Source organism: Helianthus annuus, chromosome 9, assembly GCF_002127325.2.
Source record: "Helianthus annuus cultivar XRQ/B chromosome 9, HanXRQr2.0-SUNRISE, whole genome shotgun sequence".
Lineage (NCBI taxonomy): Eukaryota > Viridiplantae > Streptophyta > Magnoliopsida > Asterales > Asteraceae > Helianthus > Helianthus annuus.
Genome location: NC_035441.2, coordinates 7622713 through 7648268, shown reverse-complemented (window position 1 = coordinate 7648268; position 25556 = coordinate 7622713). Strand labels below are relative to the sequence as shown.

General features: G+C 41.3%; 1 long non-coding RNA gene and 1 other non-coding gene across 2 annotated transcripts; one reads left to right on the top strand and one right to left on the bottom strand.

Moving 5' to 3' along the window:
* Window positions 1-6408: 6408 nt before the first annotated feature.
* Window positions 6409-6514, bottom strand: LOC118482388. Its single transcript, XR_004868428.1, has one exon. It is a non-coding gene; the product is annotated as a small nucleolar RNA R71 (small nucleolar RNA).
* A 17898-nt stretch (window positions 6515-24412) lies between these two features.
* LOC110877120 lies at window positions 24413-25206 on the top strand. The gene is made up of 2 exons (XR_002556777.2): window positions 24413-24795; window positions 24903-25206. It is a non-coding gene; the product is annotated as an uncharacterized LOC110877120 (long non-coding RNA).
* Window positions 25207-25556: the final 350 nt, after the last annotated feature.

Here is a 25556-nt window from a genome sequence, read left to right as displayed (position 1 = left end):
TATTGTGCAGCGGTCAAAAGAAAATCATATTGCATTATTATAATTTTGTTTACAAGAGGATTAGTTGAAGAACACGAAATATGTGTATAATCTATAGAATAAAACAAAAATTTCTTGACGAATGACGATATATACTTTCTTTGAATAATATATATGAAATATATAGAATAATTTAAATAGTGTGCACCACAAAGACTTAGACGTGGTAAAGAAACACGAGGTCACTATCATACTAGCCATCATGTACAGGTTATTATTATATATTGACTTGATTGTAGAATTTTGTAAGACTCTGCGGTGTGGTTGAGTAGAAGAGGCGTGGACAATTCAAACCGGGGCAGCAAGGATTCCAACGGTGTTGTGGAGATGATAGTGATGAGGTGTGTTGTTTTGATTGAATGAAAGGTTTTTATTTGAGTTTCTTTTTTTAATATAAAATTAATATAAAAAGGGTATATCACGTGTCACACCACGCCACCCTTCCACGCTTCATTCCATCCCGTGCTTTTTGGTACCACGCTACTTTTCTAACAGTTGCTGACGTAGCTGTCACATGACACTTCATACCCTCTTTTCATGTCATCCACATCGTATAGTCTAAGGCAGGAGTATCAAGGACACCGAAAATACCTCCACCAAATAATAAGGATCCCATAATTTTCTCCTATCAAATTACAGTTTTATTTCCTCTATTACTTGGTCAAAGATGACAATTGTAAAGAGCTTGATTGGCTCCTGTAAATCCTCCTTTGTTTAGTATATATTGTACCTCCTCATATTGTATTTTACAGAACTCAATAATACAAAATACTAAGTTATTCCATTTCTCAATATGGTATCAGAGCCATCAAAGCTCCTCTGAGCAACTTCCGATCCAATTCCAATTTTTTTTCTTTCCAGCCAATCACTTCACCACCATGGCAGCCCAATCTCTTGTGCACATCACTGCCTCAACCCATTTCCCAATCAAACTCACACCCCAAAACTTCCCATCATGGAGAAAACAAGTTCTCTCTACCCTCATAGGCTTGGAACTTGACACCCATATCACAGGACCTGACCAAACTCCATCGGAAACTCTATCCGAAGGCACAACCACAAAACCAAACCCGGATTACCTCAAATGGTTCCGCCAAGACCAAATGATAATCTCCGCCATCCTCGGCAGTTGTTCGGATCAGATTCAGCCCATTATATCCTCAGCTGACACCGAGGGCGTGGTACATGGAACTTAAAACGTTCCTTCTAAATTATGGTTTTCAAAAATCTCACTCGGATTCCTCGCTCTTTGTGTATAATTCTAATGGGATACTTATGTATTTTTTAGTCTATTTAGATGATATTATCTTAACAGGTAACCATACAAGCTTCATGAACAACTTTGTCACCTTACTGTCCAAAGGATTTTCTCTCAAGGACCTAGGGGACCTCCATCATTTTCTGGGCATTGAAGTCATACCAACAACTCATGGTATGTTTCTCTCGCAACACCGGCACATCAGTGATCTCCTAACCAATTTTCATATGGACGGTGCAAAGGATGTGGCAACCCCATTAAGCTCCTCGGAAGCTCTTTCGTTAGTTGATGGTTCATCCCGTATTGATCCAACCACCTATCGAAAAATAATTGGTTCGTTTCAATATCTCTCCTTCACACGGCCCGATGTTAGCTTCGCAGTCAACAAATTTTCTCAATACATGCATGCACCCACAACAAAACATATGCAGGCTCTAAAACGTGTCATGCGTTATCTAAAGGGAACTATTCATCATGGGTTGTTCTTAAAGAAAGGCGAACCAGTAACCATCAACGCCTTTGCTGACTCTGATTGGGGTGGCATTCATGATGGCGGACGGTCTACAACGGCATATCTCCTCTATCTTGGATCAAACATCGTGTCTTGGAAGTCTACTCGGCAGAAAACAGTCTCGAGATCCTCCACAGAAGCCGAGTATAAAGCTTTGGCTAATGCCGCAGCTGAAGTCACATGGGTTCAAAACCTCCTCAAAGAACTTCATATTTCACCCTCAACATCACCAAGTCTATACTGTGATAACATGGGGGCAACTTACCTATGTTCCAATCCAGTGTATCACTCAAGAATGAAACATGTCACCCTTGATTATCACTTCGTTCGGGAGAAGGTTGCGGCTGCCCAACTAAAAGTTTATCACATTAACTCGAAAGACCAACCGGCTGATACTCTCACAAAACCACTCTCTCGACGACCTTTTGTCAAATTTCGCTCCAAGATTGGAGTCTCCAATGGAGCCTCCATCTTGCGGGGGCGTATCAAGGACACCGAAAATACCTCCACCAAATAATAAGGATCCCATAATTTTCTCCTATCAAATTACAGTTTTATTTCCTCTATTACTTGGTCAAAGATGACAATTGTAAAGAGCTTGATTGGCTCCTGTAAATCCTCCTTTGTTTAGTATATATTGTACCTCCTCATATTGTATTTTACAGAACTCAATAATACAAAAAACTAAGTTATTCCATTTCTCAATAAGGAGAGTGTGGGGGCTTTATCACGCCACCTCAGCGCCACGTTAACGCCACGTCATATGAAGGGCTTTAAAGCCCCTTCCTTTAACTTGCAGGGTGTGGTATAAAACCACTCATTTACACTATAGCCCCCCTCCCTTAAAGACCATCAACTTTGAAAATGCCAAAGCGCCCCCCATTTCAATCCGGCGGTGTGGATGATGCTGCCCCGGGGGCGCTATGAAGGGTGAGGTGGCGGGATGACGTTAAGCTACACCCACCGGCTTAAGACTACGGGCAGTGGTTTGGCATTACTACTTAGGCTGGAGGGTGTGGGGGCGCCACCCAACCCAGGTGGCACACCATAGCGCCCCATCCCCGCCATACTCCACACCCCCGGCGTTATAGCCGGGGCGCTATACAACCATCGCCACCGCTATGGCGAGCGGCAACGCACAGGGACTGATAGACAGTGAGAAATTACTGGATAAATTATAGGAAATCAAATAATTAGATTGATTACATTTTCTTTATAATTTATTTGTTTCCTTTTTCTGTAATGTCCTATATATAGGACTCTATGTTTTGTATTGCAATTCAATTAATAACAACTCAAATTCTGTGATTTATCTTGGTATCACAGCCTTCTGTTTTTTTTACCCTACAACAACCTGCTGGCAGCTTCTTTCTCTTCCCCTCTTCTTCTTTCTGATCAACAGCAAACCACCCAACCAGCTGCATGGCAATGATTTCTGCCTTCACCACTACTGAGAAAACAGCACATAACTCCCACAAATTTGCCTTTAAACTTACCCCTACTAACTATGGCTTCTGGAAAAACATGATACACCCCTTTTTAATCACCAATCACCTCTTTGGTTATGTTGACGGGACCATCCGCTGCCCTCCATCACGGACTGCTGCCACCACCGAAACAGCAGCCATGGACAACCCGAGCTACTCCAATTGGCTCGCGAATGATGCTCATGTTCGCATGGTCATTATTTCAACCATCTCTGAATCCTCTTTTCAACATGTTCAAGGTGAAACCTCTCGTGACCTTTGGCTCTCCTTGGAACGGGCATATGCTCCGCATAACTCATCTAGGGAATACACCCTCAAAATTCAGTTGCTGAAACATCTGCTGCCTATCTCACTCGTGCCCAAGATTATGCCACGGCTCTAGCGAACATTGGGGAACCATTTAAAGACAAGGATATCACCATGTTGGTACTCTCTGGCCTACGTGAGGAATATGATGGCCTCAAAGCTAATCTCCTGGCTCGCTCTCCGCCAATTACTTTTAATGAATTACATGGCCTTCTAAGTGACCATGAGTTCATGATAAATAGGAAGCCACCAAACTCGCTGCAGGCTTACTCGGTTGCTGCACAGCTGACGGGTGGTCCTTTGGACAACCCTTAAGCATGTTAAAATATGAAATAATCCTCCAATTAGCCGTGTAATTATCTTGAATTAGATAACTACGATGCTTATGTTTCAGGTACGATTTAGGGGTGAAAAGATGGATCAAAAGCAGTTTTTGGAGGCTTTGGTGGAAAACGGGTCGAGAGGAGAACAAAAGACAAAACAAAGGAGACAAAGTTGCTGAGTACCGTAAATTACGGTTCTACCGTAATTTACGGTAGACATGGATTTGGTTGTTTTCTGCACCGTAAACCAGGCTCTCCAGGCCGTAACAAAAAGTTGTCCACCGTAAATTACGGTGGAGCCGTAATTTACGGTGGAGCCTGTACGGAAAATATGTAACTGCCATGTTTTAATCGGTTTAGGGGTGTCTTTTGGTATGATCTCATCATTGACGGTTCTTGGACACTTTGGGGGCGAATTTGGAGCACTAGCTTGCTTTGTGAACATTTCCAATCATTCGGTTTGTGTTTTTAATTTGTATGAACATTAGATTGATGTTGATGATGATTCACCGAGCCATGTCCGGCTAAACTCTTCGGTGATCATCCTAGGTGAATGTTTTTAAGACTTTTGTGTGTTTAATTTCTGCATTTCTAGAATGATATCTTGCGTTGCTTGAATGTCATGGTGTATGTTTGATTGTTTGTAGTGTGTTAATCCATATTACAATTTCTAGTCTCGATCGTACGTTCTTGGTGTCGTTGGCAACCGAGATATCACGGGAAGGGTTAGGGTTGGTTATTGGTTAATAGGTCATCGGGAAACAACCTCGCGTTATCTAATCCGAGTACTTTGTTCCCTTTTATCACTTCAATCACATATACACGAGTTATGTCTATGTAACTCTTTCTAGTGAAATTGCACACAACTGTTTAAAGAAACTGAAACCTAGGGTGATCATTGTTCTCTCCTAATTGTTTACAACCAACTTTGATTTGACTTAGTTCTTAATTTAGTTTTCTAAAACAACAATCCACAATCTTGAATTTTAATTTTCTGCAATTTAGTTTAATTTTAGTTTAAATACAAAGCTATACAATCAACACATTTTCCACATACTCCCTGAGTTCGATACCCTACTACCGCTAACTACAGTTGTTTAGGGATTAAATTTGCGTGACCCACGACATCACGTCAAATTTTGGCGCCGTTGCCGGGGAGTAGTGCGCAACGTGTGTTAGTTTAATAGTTTTGTTTGTTATTTTCGGGTTTACGCTGGTTGTGTTTAGTGTGCAGGTACTTCAGGTGTATGCATACTAGAGGCTCTCACAGGTCATCAACGCTATCGTTTGATCCGGAAATTGAAAGAACGTTACGACAAAACCGAGTTTTAGTGCGAGAAAACAAAATCATTGGTTCACCCACTTCACCCATTACACCGAGAAACATCATGGCTGATTCTCAGATTCCACCTACAACCAGTCAAACAACCTCATCCTTTATACCTACTTCCACCCAACCATCACCAAACACTACATTACCTAATACCACTGCTGAATTTACACCAACCAACTCCACTCAACCAATCACCACTCAAACTGAGCCTACCATCACTTACGATCCATCCACCACAATCCCACCATTATCTCACTTCTTTCCCCCAACTACGGGTCAATCATCATCTACCTTCACAATTGCACCCAATTCAACTATCGTGCATACTACTTCATCTTTTAGACCACAACAACAACAGTCGGGTTTTCAGTATTCGACCATCCCATTTGGGCAGACCTCGGGAATTCAAGGAGATGGTTATGATGAGGGATTTGAAGATTATGAGGGTTATGAAGATGATGGGTACGGTTATGGAGGTTATGGTGATCAAGGGGAGTTTGGGTATTTGCAAAGTCAATCTCAAGGAATGGCGAGTGTTGGTGGAATGCCATTGCAACAAATTATACCACAACACATTCGGCCAAGACCACAAGGGCCAACCATCCAACAACCCATTCCATTGCAACAAGTGAGGCCACAACATGTACACCCACAATTTCAAAGGCCGAATCAATACCCACCGATGCCCCAACAACCAATTGCACCACAAGGGTTTATACCAAGACCAATGGGTCCTATTCGTCCAAGGGGTCGATTGGGTGTTCCAAGAAGGCATCTTAGGGAACAAGCAAGGGGAATAGAGGCACATTTCAGGCCAATCATTACTCAGAACCCTTCACCGGTGGTTATCCCTCACAACAACCAAGGGAGAACTTTTGAAGTAAGAACAAACTCGTTGCAAAGTTTACCGAAGTACAAAGGGTTAGCAACGGAGGAGCCGTATTTCCATCTAGAGGCCTATGACTCAATTTGCAACACTTTTGGGAGTCAAGGTTTTTCGGCCGATGAAGTCAAGTTGGTCTTATTTCAGTTTTCTTTGGAGGATAAGGCAAAGAAGTGGTTCTACACTTTGCCTTCGGCATCAATATATACATGGGGGGAGATGCAACAAACCTTTTTGGATGAATTCTACACCGCCCAAAAGACCAATGATGCGCGGAAGGGATTGAGAAGCTTTCAACAACAACATGGTGAGATGTTTCATGAGGCGTTTGAGCGTTTTAACATGATGATTAAAAACTGCCCTCATCATGGAATTGAGTTATGGGAGTTGATGAACGCCTTTCATGAGGGGTTGAGTGCCGAAGACGCACGCGATTTGATGTCTATCACCGGAGGGACGTTTGGAACGAATTATGAGAATGAAGATTGGGAGTTTTTGGAAAGCATGGCAACTACATCAAAAAGGAAGGCCCAAGCTTCAAGGAGAGCCCGACCAACCACTAACCGACCACAAGTGCACGCCATAGATGATGGTAATGTTCAAACCACTAATCAAATATATAATGTTTGTGCTTTGTGTAATGAAATAGGTCATGCGGCTGAAAACTGCCAAGGGATGTTGGAAGGGCAGTACGAGGAAGTCAATGCGGTTCAAGGTCAAGGTCAAGGAGGAGGTGGTAGGAACTACAACAACATGAATTCAAACACCTACCACCCCGGATTGAGGAACCATCCAAACTTTAGATATGGGAACCCGTCAAATCAAGCGAACCCGAATTTTCAAGGTAGCCAAGGTAATTTTGGTTCACGGCCATCTTATAATAACCAAGGTGGGTACCGAGGCGGGAATAACCAAGGGTATCAAAAACAATACCGAACGGGTCAAGAACAAGGGGGACTTTCGGGTGGAAACGAGGTGATGGAGATGCTAAAGAGCATGCAAATGGAGATGCAAAAACGGAACCAACTAGACGAAGTGCGAATGCAAAAAGACGAGGTTCGTGATAAAAGCATCCAATCACTAACAACTCAAATGGGTCAATTAGCAACCGATGTGGCGGAACTAAAGAAAGGTAAGGGTCAACTTCCAAGCGACACTAAGGTAAACCCTTCACATGGTTCGTCACGAGGTAATGTTAATATTAACCATGTTAGTGTTCTAAGAAGTGGGAAAGAGTTTAAGGCCAATTTGTCACCCGAATTGGTCGAGGGGGTGGTTGAGGATATCACGGGAACGGAAAGTGATGATGAACTTTCACCGGTTAAACCAAAAGAACCAATTATTAAAAAACCGGGTTTGGGTGAAAGTGAAAAGAATGAAAAAAGTGAGGGTGAACCGAGTCAAGTTCCATTCCCATCGGCCCTACTTGACCCGGGAAAGAAAAATTTTATTGTGTCAAGAGGTCCTCAAAAAGAGGAAATGTGGGATATGTTCAAACAAGTTAAAATAAATCTCCCACTCCTTGATGCAATAAAACAAGTTCCCGCTTATGCAAAATTCTTAAAAGAATTATGTACACAAAAGAGGTAAAACAAGAAAAAAGTGCCTAAGCGGGTGGATTTAACCGGGCAAGTGAGTGCGGTGTTGAATGGGGAGCTTCCTCCTAAGCTCCAAGATCCGGGCACGCCATTGATTAATGTACAAGTGGGTAATTTTCAAATGGCTAAGGCATTGCTAGATCTCGGAGCCGGAGTTAGCATTTTACCGGGGGGCTTATAAGACCAATATGATTTTGGTCCATTAGCAAGGGTGGAGACGACGGTTGTTTTGGCCGATTTGTCTCATAAGTTGCCCCGGGGTATGGTTCAAAATGTTATTGTAAAAATTGATGAGTTTTATTACCCGGTGGACTTCTTAGTTTTGGATTACTCATCGGCGGACCCTAAACAACAACAAAACATAATTCTGGGTCGGCCATTTTTAAGCACCGCACATGCTATTATCGATTGTAGATTTGGTACAGTTGATATGGCATTTGGAAATCGAAAAATGCGTTTGAATGTTTTTACTAACAATTCTAATGCTAACGGTGTTGATGAGTGTTTCATGGCAGACATAGTAGATGGATGCAACCCGCATGAGTATGAGGAGGATGGTTTGGATATTTGCCTGTGTGACTTTTCTCAACAGGTACATGCTTATGCACTACGGGTTGAAGAGGAAGCACAAGATGCTATGGCAATGAAAGAAGGTAGACCACCATGGACCCACCAATTCGAGGGTTTACCGGTGGAAATCGATTCGGGTACAAAACCATCGTTGGAGGAACCACCAAAGTTAGAGCTCAAGGACTTGCCTAGCCACTTAAAGTACGTATTTTTAGGGGATAATGACACTTTACCGGTCATTATTGCCTCTAATTTGGAGTTGGCACAAGAGCAAAAGTTGATGGAGGTGTTAAAAGCGAACAAGGGTGCTATTGGATGGACGATTGCCGATCTCAAAGGAATTAGTCCATCCATCGTCATGCATAAAATTATCACAACCGAAGATGCCAAACCGACACGAGAAGCTCAAAGGCGGTTGAACCCGAACCTAAGGGAGGTAGTAAAAAAGGAGGTAATTAAGTGGTTGGATGCGGGAATTATCTATCCGATTTCGGATAGTGCTTGGGTGAGTCCCACCCAAGTTGTGCCTAAGAAGGCCGGCATTCAAGTAGTCAAGGATGAAAGTGGTGAACAAATTGCCACCCGACCGGTTACCGGGTGGCGGGTGTGTATTGACTACCGGAAATTGAATGCCGCCACTTCTAAGGACCATTTCCCGCTACCTTTTATTGACCAAATTATTGAAAAATTGTCGGGTCAAAATATTACTGCTTCTTAGATGGGTATTCGGGTTATAATAAAATTGCCATACACCCGGATGACCAACACAAGACCACCTTCACATGTCCATATGGCACCTTTGCCTTTAGGCGAATGCCATTTGGTTTGTGTAATGCTCCGGCAACTTTTCAACGATGTATGATGAGTATTTTCTCGGACATGGTTGGAGAGTCGCTCGAAGTATTCATGGATGACTTCTCCATTTTTGGCACTACTTTTGATGCTTGTCTCAACGAATTGCAAAAGGTTTTGAAAAGGTGCGTTGAGAAAAATTTAGTGCTAAGTTGGGAGAAAAGTCATTTCATGGTGCAAGAGGGCATTGTGTTGGGACATGTGATTTCGGAAAGAGGGATGGAGGTGGATAAGGCAAAGATACGGGTAATATCATCTTTGCCACCTCCTAAAAATGTTAAGGGTGTTAGGTCATTCTTGGGACACGCGGGTTTTTATCGACGTTTCATTAAGGGATTTAGTGTTATCACCAAACCTTTATGTAATTTGTTATTAAAAGATGTCCCGTTTGATTTTACTAACGAGTGTATGCAAGCTTTCACTGTTTTGAAGGAACACTTGGTTAAGGCACCTATCTTGCAACCACCCGACTGGTCAAAGCCGTTCGAGATAATGTGTGATGCAAGCGATACCACTATTGGTGCAGTTTTGGGTCAACGGGTTGACAAGAAGCCGGTGGTTATTTATTATGCAAGCAAAACTTTATCCGAAGCGCAACTTAACTACACCACAACCAAGAAGGAATTATTAGCGGTGGTGTATGCTTTGGATAAGTTTCGTTCGTATATTTGGGGAAGCAAGGTAGTGGTTTACTCGGATCATAGTGCGGTTCGGTACTTGATGGAGAAAAAGGATGCAAAGCCGCGGTTGATTCGATGGGTCTTATTGTTACAAGAGTTTGATCTTGAAATCCGAGACAAAAAGGGATGTGAGAATGTTGTTGCGGATCATTTGTCCCGAATTCCGTTGGAAGGTGTAGATGATGTAAGTGAAATCAATGAACGGTTCCCCGACGAACAATTGTTGGCCGTTTCTACTTATGTTGCCCCTTGGTATGCTCATTACGTTAACTATTTGGCCAAGGGTGCGATTCCAAATCATTGGAATAAGAAGAGACGACAACAATTTTCGAGTCAAGTGAAGCAATATATATGGGACGAACCCGACTTGTTCAAAATCGGGGCCGACCAAGTGATAAGAAGATGTGTTCCCGAAACTGAAGTTTTAGAGATATTGACCCATGCTCATTCATCCGCATGTGGGGGCCATTTTAGTGGGAATAAGACAGGCTATCGGGTGTTATCGAGTGGGTTTTATTGGCCCACGATTTTCAAGGATGCTCGTGAGTATGCCCGAAATTGCATCAATTGTCAAAGAATGGGAAGCATTTCGAAACGTGATGAAATGCCGTTGCAACCAATTTTGGTAGTGGAGGTATTTGATGTTTGGGGAATAGACTTCATGGGTCCTTTCCCAAACTCAAATGGGTTTTTATACATATTGGTTGCGGTTGATTACGTGTCGAAATGGATTGAAGCTATTGCCACAAGGACTAACGATCATTCCGTTGTATGTAAGTTTGTGCAATCCAATATATTTTCTCGTTTCGGTGTACCTCGGGTGATAATAAGTGATGGTGGTTCACATTTCAAAAATTTCAATTTTGGAAAGTTGCTAAAGAGATATAGTGTGAATCACCGTGTGGCTACACCGTACCACCCGCAAACGAGTGGTCAAGTGGAGGTATCTAACCGGCAAATCAAAGAAATTCTAATGAAGACGGTTAGAACGGATAGGAAAGATTGGTCAAGCAAGCTTGATGACGCATTGTGGGCGTATCGCACGGCTTTCAAAACCCCACTTGATACCACTCCGTATCGAATGGTTTACGGGAAAGGATGTCATTTGCCTATGGAGTTGGCACATAGGGCATATTGGGCAATTAAAACAGTGAATGCGGACTATGATGAAGCGGGTCGGGCGAGGAAGCTTCAACTGAATGAAATTGAGGAGATAAGGGACCAAGCGTATGAGTGTGCATCCGCATACAAAGACAAACTGAAAAAAGTTCATGATGCGAAGATAAAGAAGAAGAACTTTGAAGTGGGTCAAAAAGTGTGGTTATACAATTCAAGGTTGAAAATGTTCGCGGGGAAACTCAAGAGCAAGTGGATGGGCCCTTACGTTGTCCGACGAGTGGGAAGGTTCGGAGATGTTGACATTCAAGACGATCGAACATTGAAACAACAAACGGTGAACGGTCATCGGTTAAAGCCGTATTTGGATGGCAATGACATCAACAACTTGGAGCTTGACAAAGCGGGCTACATCTTACGCCCGGTCGAGGAGGAACAACCATAAAAGGCCCAGGTTTGGTAGTAGTGTACATAGTAGTTTCGTTTTGTTTTGTTTGTATAGTTGCACAATTGCCTTAGTTCCTCGAAGTCCGTGTTCGAAACAAGTGTGGGGAAGTTCGGGTCGCGAATTGCTCTTACATCGTGTTGAGGACAACACGGGATTTTTGAGGGGGTAGGGTAATTTTTACAAGTTTTTGAAAAAATTAAAAAACATAAAAAAATCGAAAAATTTAAAAAATCTAAAAAATTTGTCACTTATAACCTCAAGTTTTGTCAAAATGTGGATGCCCAGTGTCCGCCGTAAATTACGGTGGAGCCGTAATTTACGGTGGGTGTTAAAAAATGTGTGGACTTTATGGTGTAAACCTCCTGTGTTACGGTAAGAATTCAAGTCCAGAGTTTACCGTAAATTACGGTATTGCCGTAATTTACGGTGGAGGTTGAAAATTGTTGAGGGTTACGGTACAAACTTCCTGAGTTACGGTAAAGAAAAGAGGTTCAGGTCTCACCGTAATTTACGGTGAGACCGTAAATTACGGTACGCGAAAAATTCCTATCCGTCGGCTGGGGTCTGCACATATATAAAAAAAAAATAAAAAAAAATAATAAACTCTAATACAACAAAGCTGATCACGTGAAGAAACCCTACCCACTCATTCAACTTTCACTTTCCCATTGTCATCTTCTTCTCCCAAAAACCCACAACCTCCATTGTTCTTCCATCTTTCTTCTCTCATAAAAACTTCAATTCCTGTCCAAATCAAGTGGAATCTTAGTTTAAATTGACTAATTTTTCGCAAGCTTTGTGATTGTGAGGAGAGATTTCAGAGAAAACGCGATTTTGGAGTCAAAGTTTGAAACCCTAGTCTGAGATAATTTGGGGGTTTTTGGGATTTTTTGGTTTCACAAGCACTCTTCCATCTTGAAATAAGGTATGAACACTTATTTTGCTATATTATGGTGATACATTGTGAAAAACAAGGTGATTTAGGATATGTGTTCTTGCCCACTTGCTTGTTGTTAGGATATGAGTATGAAATTGGTTATTGAACATGGTTGATGGTTGTAGATGTAGGAATTGTTGTTAAAGTAGTGAACTTTTGGGATGCTCTACATTGTAGAGACACCATGCCCAATTTTTGAAAAATTCTTGATACACTTTTGGTTCACTAACATCTACAATCATGGCAACAAGCAAGTGTGTGGATGATTTTTTTGAAGAGAGTGTTTAATTTTTGTGTTTGTTTTTGTTGTTCCCTCATGTGTGTAGGAAATGGCAAAGACAAAGGAGAAAGCGGGTTCAAGTTCATCTTCCTCTAAAGGCAAAGGCAAGGGAAAGGAAAAGGAGCAACCATCAAAGAAGAGGCAATATATGGGTAGGGTTAGTGAAAGCGAAAGTGAAGGTGAAGAAGAACAGATGGAGTTAGACCCAAGTGATAAGCCGGTTTGGAATTCGGGGTCGTTGGATGACCAACCCGAAATTTGGCAACCAACCCTTTATAACGACTGCATGAACAAATTAAAAAATAAAGCAGCCGCGTTTATCTGTGAAAAAGAGGTTGATGAACCCCAGTTTGGCCAATTCGGGGTGTTTGATAAGTTCCGTGCTTTGGGTTGGGAAGGAGCACTCAAGTGTTTTGATAAAGATAAGAGCAATCTGTTTATGACTGAGATTCAGGAGTGGATGGCAACACTTAAATGTCACAACTTCCACAGGCCATCACAAATGAAGTTGATTGGGATGGTACATGGGGTACCAGTTGAAATGTCATTCGATACGTTGAAGAAGCTGGGAAAATATGATAGTCTTCCGGCTAAGGAGTACATGATTCCCACGCTTGATGATTTATTGCTCAAACCCGAAAAGCACGTGACATGGAACAGTATGTTAGCGGATTTGTTTTTGCCCGATAGGTACGGTGGCGTGTTATACCGAAAAAAATCTGAAGATAGAAGCCAAGCTATTGCATACGATCTGTTTGCTTAATGTCATCCCAAGAAGAGGGGATAAAGAACAGGTGAGGTTTCCAGAGATACCGGTTCTGTATTCATTGATGCATGGATCCCCACGCTTTCCAATACGTTACCTGATTATGCACCATTTGTGGATATGCCGGAACAAATACGGGAGAGACATTGTCCCGTACTGTCGCATCATTACGGGTTTAATGAAACAGCAGAAGGCACTCACATCTGAAGACCGGGGTTTAACGAAAAGGCACCAGCCTTTTACTTTGGATAGGTTGGGAAACGTTTGGACATATACTCAGTCTGAACGTTATCACAAGCTGAAATCGGAGGGTCAACGGTGGAGGGCATTGAAATTGGGTGCAAGGGAGTTGTTACCGGGAGAACCGGATGAACCTGAAAGCGATGAAGAGTTGATTCCGAGTGGGGATGATGATTACGCAGACGAGCCACAGGGTGGTGCAAATGTTGGTTTTGGGGTTTTTCATGGTGGTCATGGTGGTACGTTCTACGACTACGCGCAGCAACCGTATGAGCCGGGGTGGGCTTATAGTGGTTCAATGCAGGAGGTGATCGAGAGCCAACGCCCACCGGCGGCCATTTTTGATACTTGGTCGGGTTTGGAGAGTGGAATGATATGATGTCATCCATCTTTGGGCCTCCAGGACCGCGCTACTATTGATCAGGTGGTTTTCTCTCTTTTGTATAGTTTGTATATATTTGTTGGTTTACGTTGATTATGGTTGGGAGGATGGGTGGTGATTGATCATGTGGTTGATTATCGGGTTGGCGATGGTTGGTGGTGTTGTGTTTAAAATGAAAAACATAAAAAAAAAATATAAAATGAAAAAATACAAAAAGAAATTTGGGGTTTGAGATGAGAAGCTTTTTGTGGATGTTGATTGAGGTAGTGATCAAAGCCTCCCAAAGCCATACATTGGGGTCAATGTATCCCAAGTGTGGGGATGGGGGGAAATTTTTGAAGATTTTTGAAAAAATTTTTAAGTCGAGCAAAACAATGTGAAATCTTGACGCCCTAATTTATCCCAAGTTAATGCACCGGCAGCCCTTATTACCCTTTTCATTCTTGGTGAGAGTTGTAGCTACACGTGTACATAAATAATCTTTGATGAGAGTGGCTACGGGTGGGGGTGCGTTAGAACTTGTGCTTGAATGCGATTTGAATCCTTAGTTAGACATGAATGTAGAAAGGACAAGGGCGTTAGGTAGCCTCGTCGTTGGTGTGAGCGAGTGTGGGATTTGGGGGGTTGGACCTCATTAATTATATATATGAGCATGGTTGCGAGAGGGGCGGGGGTTTGGTCATTTAGTTGCCCAATTTTGTGCCTAAAGCCTATCATTTGTTTCCCCTAGCTACTTACTTGAAAATTCACCCAAATTTGACCCGGTCTTGTAGTATTAGTGATAGAATTAGTAGTTTTGTGAGTTTGAAGTAGTTTTGGTTAATGTGTTATCGTATGATGCTTTGAAAAAAAAAAAAAAAAGCAGAAAAAAAGGAAAAGCAACGAAAAAAAAAAGAGAAAGAGTTTCATGGTCTTGTATATAGTAGTGCATATTTGTTAGTTGGTTTTATGTTTGTAATAAAAAGACCGGGTCGAATTTTCGTTACTCATATATATTCCATTTCCTACCTTATACACCTAGCCACGTTACAACCTTTAAGTCCCTTTGATTTGCATTCATGTTTGACCCATTATAGGAGAATGATTGATTCAGGTACAAGCTTATGATTGTGCATCCACCCGTTTGCCTAGTGTGTGTCTAGCTTATCGTTGCTAGTTTTCACTTGTAGCCGAGAGGAGAGAATTTGTGAGGGGTGTATTACTTGGGTGTTAAAAAGGGGTTGGTAAAGAAATTGCATGTTTGTTTGGTTTGATTTGATCACTTGTTTTGAAACCATGTTGATGAGTTGCTTGGGACAAGCAACGGTTAAGTGTGGGTATGTGACGGGTGGTCCTTTGGACAACCCTTAAGCATGTTAAAATATGAAATAATCCTCCAATTAGCCGTGTAATTATCTTGAATTAGATAACTACGATGCTTATGTTTCAGGTACGATTTAGGAGTGAAAAGATGGATCAAAAGCAGTTTTTGGAGGCTTTGGTGGAAAACGGGTCGAGAGGAGAACAAAAGACAAAACAAAGGAGACAAAGTTGCTGAGTACCGTAAATTACGGTTCTACCGTAATTTACGGTAGACATGGATTTGGTTGTTTTCTGCACCGTAAACCAGGCTCTCCAGGCCGTAACAAAAAGTTGTCCACCGTAAATTACGGTGGAGCCTGTACGGAAAATATGTAACTGCCATGTTTTAATCGGTTTAGGGGTGTCTTTTGGTATGATCTCATCATTGACGGTTCTTGGACACTTTGGGGGCGAATTTGGAGCACTAGCTTGCTTTGTGAACATTTCCAATCATTCGGTTTGTGTTTTTAATTTGTATGAACATTAGATTGATGTTGATGATGATTCACCGAGCCATGTCCGGCTAAACTCTTCGGTGATCATCCTAGGTGAATGTTTTTAAGACTTTTGTGTGTTTAATTTCTGCATTTCTAGAATGATATCTTGCGTTGCTTGAATGTCATGGTGTATGTTTGATTGTTTGTAGTGTGTTAATCCATATTACAATTTCTAGTCTCGATCGTACGTTCTTGGTGCCGTTGGCAACCGAGATATCACGGGAAGGGTTAGGGTTGGTTATTGGTTAATAGGTCATCGGGAAACAACCTCGCGTTATCTAATCCGAGTACTTTGTTCCCTTTTATCACTTCAATCACATATACACGAGTTATGTCTATGTAACTCTTTCTAGTGAAATTGCACACAACTGTTTAAAGAAACTGAAACCTAGGGTGATCATTGTTCTCTCCTAATTGTTTACAACCAACTTTGATTTGACTTAGTTCTTAATTTAGTTTTCTAAAACAACAATCCACAATCTTGAATTTTAATTTTCTGCAATTTAGTTTAATTTTAGTTTAAATACAAAGCTATACAATCAACACATTTTCCACATACTCCCTGAGTTCGATACCCTACTACCGCTAACTACAGTTGTTTAGGGATTAAATTTGCGTGACCCATGACATCACGTCAACAGCCTGCGAGTCTGCCCTCCCCCTCAGCAGGCCTGCTGCCTCTTCCTCACCACAGCCCTGCCCTCACTACGCTGTAGCAACAAGCCGCCCTTCTTGGGTTCCAACTCAGCCCCGTAATTAATCAGACCAACCAGCAACCACATGCCTATTTCTCCAGCCGCTCCCAAAACAATTCTCGCAACAACCGGCATGGAAATTACCGTGCCAACTCACGTAGTGCTAACACCAGAGGTCGTGATGAGTACCGTGCATCCACCAATCAAAACCGAAATTCTCAGTTTGCTTGGGCATCCACCCAAAACACCGTTTACGGTCACTGCAATCGTTGTGGCATAGGACACATTCCTGCTCAATGTCCAACTCAGTCCACATCAGCCCGAGAGTCTTCTCAGGCTAACTATGCTGCTTTTGCTGAAACTGGATCCCCATCAAGCTCACATTGGAAACCCGACACAGGTGCGAATGGCCATGCTACTCCTGATCTTGCAAGCTTGGATAACTCTGAAGCCTACTTTGGTAACCATTCACTTCATGTTGGCGATGGTAATCCTCTTCCTATCTGTCATATTGGCTCATCAAAATTTTATTCTCCTAACAAAACCTTTACTTTAAATAATATTCTTCACGTACCCCAACTCAAACAAAATCTCTTATCAGTCCAACAATTTTGTTCAGATAATAACGTGTTTTTTGAATTTCATTCTTCTTTCTTTCTTGTGAAGGACGAGTCTACACATACCATCCTACTCACAGGCCCAAGTGATAACGGTTTTTACTCGCTTTATCTTCCGAAGTTGAAGTCCCTACCACATGTCTCCTTCACAGCAGTCAAAGCTCCTTCAACAATTTGGCATCAACGACTCGGACATCCCCATGCACGAGTTTTTCATTCTATTTTGTCTAGCAATAATTTACCAGTTTTAAATAAATTGTCTTCTTCATTATGCTCTTCTTGTCAAATGGGGAAATCCTCCAAACTGTCTTTGAAACTTTCCAATTTTCGTAGTAATAATGTCTTGGATTTAGTTTATTGCGATGTTTGGGGCCCTGCTCCTTCTGTTTCTTTTACCGGTTGTCGATTCTTTTTACTATGTGTGGACCATCACTCGAGATATATGTGGTTTTACCCTTTAAAACATAAATCCGATGTTTTCTCTACCTTCAAATTGTTTGTTAAAATGTCCGAAAGACAATTCAACACTAAACTCAAACGGGTTCAATCCGATTGGGGAGGGGGGGTGAATTTCGTCCTCTTGCGCCTTTTCTTTCTTCACTTGGCATCATTCACCAACGCTCGTGCCCACACACGAGTGAACAAAATGGTATTGTCGAACGCCGACATAGACATGTTGTTGAAACTGGTTTAACCCTTCTTGCTCACTCTCACACTCCCCAACGTTTTTGGGATTTTGCATTTGAAACAGCGGTTTATCTAATCAATCGCATGCCCTCAAGAACCAACTCAAACAAATCTCCCTTTGAATGCCTATTTCACCGACCACCTGATTACTCTTTCCTACGAGTTTTTGGGTGTGAATGCTTCCCTTACCTACGACCTTATAACCCTCACAAAATGGACTTTAGGTCCATACCTTGTGTCTTTCTGGGTTACAGTTTAATCCATCATGGATATCGCTGCCTAGACCTACAAACTGACCGCATCTACATTGCTCGTCACGTACGATTTAACGAGCACCTCTTTCCTTTCAACCCACCTGACACAACCACCTTACCGGAAGAATCCTCACCATATTACTCTTCATATCCTACTCCACCTCCACCAAACTATGAACCCAGCCCTGTCTCACATCCTATCACCGAACCTGTCAATCAGCCCGTACCCGAATCTGTCCAGCAAACTTCTTCTGTCCCTATCACCGACCCTCTTCCTGACCCGAACCCATGTTCCTTAGGTGACCATGTCCTCACTTCCCAGCCCTCGACTGCCTCCCAGCCCTTGGCTCACACTAATCCACCACCTCGTGCTCATCCACCCAATCTTCGTCAAAATCCCAAACCTACCATTCGCTATAATCCTTCCGCTTATCATGTCTCTACCGATCCTCCCAATTCTGTTGAGCCATCTTCCTTTACTGTCGCCAACAATCTCCCGAATGGCGCCAAGCCATGGTTGAAGAGTTTGATGCTCTTGTTAGAAACGGAACATGGTCACTTGTACCTTGTGTTAAAAACACTAACGTTATTGATTCTAAGTGGGTTTACAGGATTAAAAGGGATGCAAATGGTAATGTTACACGCTACAAGGCGAGACTGGTTGCTAAGGGCTTTAACCAACGGCCTGGTATTGATTATCAAGAAACTTTCAGCCCTGTTGTCAAAGCAACAACAATACGAGTTTTGTTGTCTCTTGCTGTAACGAATCAATGGTCGCTTCGCCAACTAGATGTTCAAAATGCTTTTCTACACGGCGAATTGAACGACACTGTTTATTTACGTCAACCACCTGGCTTTATTGATGCATCCAAACCTGATCATGTCTGCTTGCTGCATAAGTCCCTCTACGGACTCAAACAGGCACCACGTGCATGGTTTGAACGCCTCAGTAACACTTTGCAACATCTGGGTTTCACTGGCTCCAAAACGGATCCCTCACTCTTTATTCTTAACAATGGTGGAACTTTGGTCTATGTTTTAGTCTATGTATATGATATTATTGTTACAGGCAACAACACCAATGCTATTAATGATGTTATTGCAAACTTGGGCACCTCCTTTGCAGTCAAAGACCTGGGGGACCTGCACTATTTTCTGGGTATTGAAGTTATTCGTCATGGCAGCCACTTAATTCTCTCCCAGCAAAGATATATATCTGACCTGATCAAGAAGGCAGGTTTGTCAGATTGCAAACCAGTTCCCTCTCCTATGAGTACCTCTCAGATTCTCACTCGCAATGACAGTCCAACTCTTGCTGACCCAACCAAGTATCGTCAAATAGTGGGAGCTCTTCAATATGCTTCTTTATCCAGACCTGACATTACTTTTGCTGTCAACAAAGTATGTCAGTATATGCACACTCCCACCGAAAACCATTGGTCGGCTGTTAAGCGTATATTACGCTATCTGAAAGGTACTTCTCACTTTGGCCTTTTTATTCGTCATGGCTCGAGTTCCACCCTACACGCCTTTACCGAAGTCAACTGGAACTCAACTTTGAGGGCCTTTTCTGATGCTGATTGGGCTGGTTGTCCCGATGATCGTCGCTCTACGGGGGGGGGGGGGGGGTTTGCCATATACTTGGGATCAAACCTCATCTCATGGAATGCTAGGAAGCAACGCACAGTATCTCGCTCCTCTACTGAATCTGAATATAAAGCCATGGCTGACACTATGGCTGAATTAACATGGCTAGAGGCCCTTTTACAGGAACTTGGAATTGCCTCAATAGTCACTCCTACGCTTTGGTGTGACAACTTAGGTGCCACGTACTTGTCTGCTAATCCCGTTTTCCATGCTCGGACAAAGCATGTTGAGTGTGATTATCATTTTGTTCGCGAGAAGGTTTCTCAAGGAAAACTACAGGTCAAATTCATTTCAACACATGACCAGCTAGCCGATGTGTTCACTAAGCCTCTAGCTACTCAAAGATTTTTAATGCTTCAGTCCAAGTTGCAGGTCGTTCCCCGCCCTCAACTTGCGGGGGGATGATAGACAGTGAGAAATTACTGGAGAAATTACTGGATAAATTATAGGAAATCAAATAATTAGATTGATTACATTTTCTTTATTATTTATTTGTTTCCTTTTTCTGTAATGTCCTATATATAGGACTCTATGTTTTGTATTGCAATTCAATTAATAACAACTCAAATTCTGTGATTTATCTGGGACTGAGAAGCATTTAATTTTTTGGACCGTTGAAACGGTCAAAAATTTAAAAAAAAAATACTTTTTATTTTATTTATAAATTCATACTATAAATACCCACCTTCTACCTCTTTTTAAATCATTCCTCTCACTCTCTATCTCAATTTTTATACAACTCTCTTCATTTTTTTTAAAACTTCCAACAATGTTTCCCAACAACCCAAACAACCCATGGGATCCGACCAATCCGTTTTGGCAAAATATTCAAAACAACGAGCAAGAGGACCGCTATCGCGGAGACCCGCGTACGGGGGAGGTTGGATATTATCCAATGCCACCAAGTTCTCCTCATCCAACCACTCAACCGATGTCTCCATATTTCGGGTATTATTCTCAACCACCTTTTTTTCCGCCAAACATGCCACCACCAAACATACCCGCCCAAGACACAAGCGAAACCGAATTCGTCCCGAAACCCAAGTCGAATCCTCTTCTATGAAAAAAAGAAGCCATATAAAGAAGGATGAGACCGAAAAACGTGCGACTAAGAAGGTAGAATTTTGGTCGCCTAAAGAAGAGTTCGACCCAACCCGCCCTAGATCCAAACGGTCCAAATCGACATCCACCACCGAACCTTCTGGGTCCGATGCTCGTACAGTAATTAATCTAAACGAGGATGCTGACGAGTTTGAAGAACCATAAGAGCTGCCTCGTCCAAATGGTAGAGATAAAAGTAAAGCCAAGGCACGTGGAAAGTCTACTAAATCAGATGGCCCGTCAAAGATTAGCGAGTTCTAGGTATATCTCAAGCAAATAATCTCCATTAGGGAAAAAGACCAAGAAATGAGAATGGAGAAACAAATTGCGAAAGACATGGACTTTCTCGCAAGGGATCTGTTACATCTAGCAAAGGAGGACCGAGTCATTTTGGATGCTCGTAAGGCAAAAATTCGAGCTAAATATATGTAGTTTTTTTTAAGTATGTTGTCATTTTTTTTCTAGTATGTTATGTTTTTTTTTTTATGACTTTGTAGTGTTTTTTTTAATGAAATTATGTTTTTATTTTTAATTTTATAGTTATTAAAATTGCCATTTAATTTAAAAAATAAATATTTAAATAAATAATTAGTTAATCATGACTCGGGGCTCCATCCACACCCTCCAAATTAAAGGGGGAGGGGGGGGGGGCATGATAAAGCCCCCATGCTGACATGTCGATGACGTGGATCCTAGTTGGCATGATAAAGCCCAAGGGGGCTCCATCCAAACCTTTTTTTTTTTTGAACGGCCAACAAACTCAATCCCAAGTACTCTCGGGGCACCCACTGGATAAACGGAGTACTCCGAGAGTAACCCGAGTCCACCATCAATTCCGGGGAAAACCCGGTAACCCACCCGCCCGTAGACACGACGGTGAAATTACTGGTAAAACCCGTTTAATTCAAGAATCCAACCCAAATTTCCATGGGTCTCCTATCATAGCCTTACTAGCCACATAACCACAAAAGCCATTAAACACCGTGCTGTAGGGGCAACAAGCCAAAGCCAGTGAATGGGGAATGGGGTATCAAGCATTTAATGGTTGTGGTGTGGATATGTGTGCCCATTTTATTTCTCATTCAATAGAAAGTTCAGTTTTACCAACACATGTCAAGGGACTTTGCCCTGTACACATGGTCTAGTTTCCAATTTGACCCAACAACAATAAATTTTTAAGTTTGAGGTTTACATATATTAAAAAAAAAAAACATATGATATTAAAACATATGATTAATAATTATATAATTGTTACTAACAGGGTGATGATCTATTGGCAAAAATAAAGTCTTTAAACACCTTAATAGGGGAGGTCTTGGGTTCAAGTTACACAAACGATACGAGTAAACAATTGACGTTCAAAAAAAATAATTTTATAATTGTTGTAACCGGAGTATCAAAATGTTACAATTCTCGAACAATAACGGAACCGGTTGCTAGATCTTGAAGTATACAGTCTCACAACCTTGCAAACCGTAGGGCTACTATAATGAAGGCAACGGATACAGACTCACCACCAATACCCGTCATTATTGCTCCTAAAATCACCCCTCGATTGGTCAAAATCAAGTTGCATGCATGGTGGTGGAGGTGACTGTTGGAGTTTTGTGGGGCAACTCGTCCTGTCAAGTTGGTCTAGTGGTTAGTCACTTGGTTTCTCTTCTTGAAGTCCCAAGTTCAACTGTCACTAGCATCATTTTGAAGGATATTGGTCACTACTAGAAAAGTGGTCATTTTGCTACGGAAATTTCCTACGCAAAAAAATGCGTCACAAATTCTAACACATTTACTACGCATTTCCTACGGAAAAAAGACCATGATTTTTTTGGGCAATTTGTGACACAATAGTGACAAATATACTAATTCTAAGTATTGTGTCAGAAATGCGTAGCAACTTGTTACGCATTTCCGACGGAAACAATATTTATTTGTTGGAATTAGATTTATATGTTAAATTCATTTAAATATTAATTGTTGTGTCAGAAATGCGTAGCAACTTGCTACGCATTTGTGACGAATTATTTATTATTATACTTAGATTATATTTTAATGTTTAATCAACAATATTATTAATTATTGCGTAGGAAATGTGTAGCAACTTGTTACGCATTTGTGATGGAAAATTTATTGTGTAGGAAATGTGTAGCAACTTGCTAGGCATTTGTGATGGAAAATTTTTACCATATTGTGTAGGAAATGTGTAGCAACTATCTACGCATTTGTGATGGAAAATTTATTGTGTAAGAAATGTGTAGCAACTTGCTACGCATTTGTGATGGAAAATTTATTGTGTAGGAAATGTGTAGGGCTTAGATGTGCAATGGACCGTTGGATTGAATATTAGGTGAGCAATGGACCGTAGGATGGTGATCCGTGTGAAGTTTAACTAAACCTTTTGATTGGCTCAATTAGGTGAGCATGGAATCTATTACTTGTATTATTATTAACTAGTTAGTTAATGAAAAAATATTATTATTATTAATATGGTGGCACATAAATTATATCCAGTTTTTTATAAACTTGTTATATCAATTTGTTTTTATAAATCACATTAAAAGTGTAATTATATCAATTTGTTTTTATAAATCGTATTAAAAGTGTAATTATATCAATTTTTTGTGAAAATCTCCCTAAGTATAGAGTACAACTACTCAATGCATCAACATGTAGATAATTTATAATGTATAAATATGTTTCATATTTTATTATTACCATATAAACACGTGATTTACGGCTCTTAATTTCTCGCAAAATAAGCATTAGAACGATAATAAATAGTGTTTAAGGCGAACGTTACCTCTGTTCATGTTCTTTTATAAACTATTCGCCGAACGTTTGGTTCGTATGCAGCCCTAATTATTATATAACTATAATACATTTAATTTTTGTAAGTATGTTTTGGAATTAATAATTAAATCTTATTTGATAGTTGTAAATAAAAAGAATAACGAAACATATTTATACATTATAAATTATCAACATGTTGATGCATTGAGTAGTTGTACTCTATACTTAGACCGTGGGGTATGGAGCGGGGGTTTGGGCGTGGGTTGGGGGAAAACGCCCACGCCACCACCTCGGGTGGGCTTGGGTTTGGGCGTGGCCCCTTGGGGCCTGGCTTTCAAGCCGGGCGTGGGGCGCAATGATTAGATATGACTACTCACGAACGAAGAACGCCGAAACAGTTACGCACCGACAATCAACGATGAAACAGAAGCATCGAAGACGCGTATTACCTTTAAAACTATAATTTTACTATATATTTAGCATCGTAACTAAATTCTAATATCCGTAGTCGAAACCAGATCGAAAAACGGTTTAAAACGACGAACTACGCAGTTTACGCGATTTAACGCACCGACAACCTACGCGGTTAATATCGACTACCGACATCCCTTTTACGAAGTTTTGACCCTAAAACAATATTCTAAGACAATTTACGATAATTGGCTTTGGAAAACGGGCTTCGGGGATGTGTTGGGCCGCTCAAAACATGTTAACGGGCCCTAGGCCCAACCCACTTCATAAAACCTAGGTATAAATATAACCTTAACTCCATTACCTCATTTGAAACCCTAAACTCAAAAAAATACGCACACCAGATCCAAAGTGCCAAAGTGCCTCATTACCTCATTTGAAACCCTAAACCCTTTAACTCCTTTGTCTCTCTCGTTTGTTCAACAGGTGACCGGAGCCAAAGTGTCGGCCGGTGCCGACTCCGACGAACCCGCACACCCACCTACCACACATCTTCATCACATCCTCCTCTCTCAGCTCTAGAGATCCTCCGGCGAAGCACAACAACCTGCAACCCCTCGACCTCCGACCACCTCGCTACGGCAGCGCGACGACGAACCGACGCATCAGCGGATGCGAGATGAGGACGAAGTGATCACCTTGTGGTCGTATTTCAGGCAAGGGCTTGCCGGCGGTGACATATTTTTTCGGTAACCCCCCCCCCATCTCCTTCCTTTCTTTTTTCTTAAGTTATTTCAAGAAAAGGTTTTCAGCAATGGTTCGGTTACTTATTTTTATTTATTTTTTTCGGTCTCAGTCCGCTCAGGGTCGAACGCAGGTGTTTGTTTCGAGCTCGGTCTACATTGGGTGAGCACGAGAAACAAGTTCAGTTTAGATGACGGTTCGGGGTCGCGATTTATGACGTTAGTGGAGGTGTTTAAGGTGTGGCTCGAGTTAGGGCAATCTCGGTTCAGGTTCAGTTCAGTCAAAACGAGTTGGGGCAATCTCGGTTCAAGCTTCGGATGAATATGGAATTTTATTTTCTTTATATTTGTAGATTTTATACATTTTTTGTTTGTAAATTTGTATAAATTTATGAATAATGTTATTGAATTTTTATAGTTTTTAGTTTTATTTGCTTTTGTATAGAATAAAACTAGAAAAAAAAAACATTTTCTTTAAACAAAGCATATTTTTACTGATGGGTTTGTGACACAAAATCCATTGTAGAAATCTTTTTTTTTTTATTTTATTTATTACAAATTCGTCAGAAATGTGTAGTAAAAAGGTAGTAGGAAATTTGTCATAAACTATGAAAAAATATAAAAATTAAATTTCGTGACAATTGTGTAGCAAAAAAAAAAATTAACTTCTGTTAAATGGTAGGAAAATGCGTAGAAAATGTGTAGCAATTTGTGACAGCCTTTTTCTGTAAGAAATGGGTAGGAAAATGCGTAGAAAATGCGTAAGA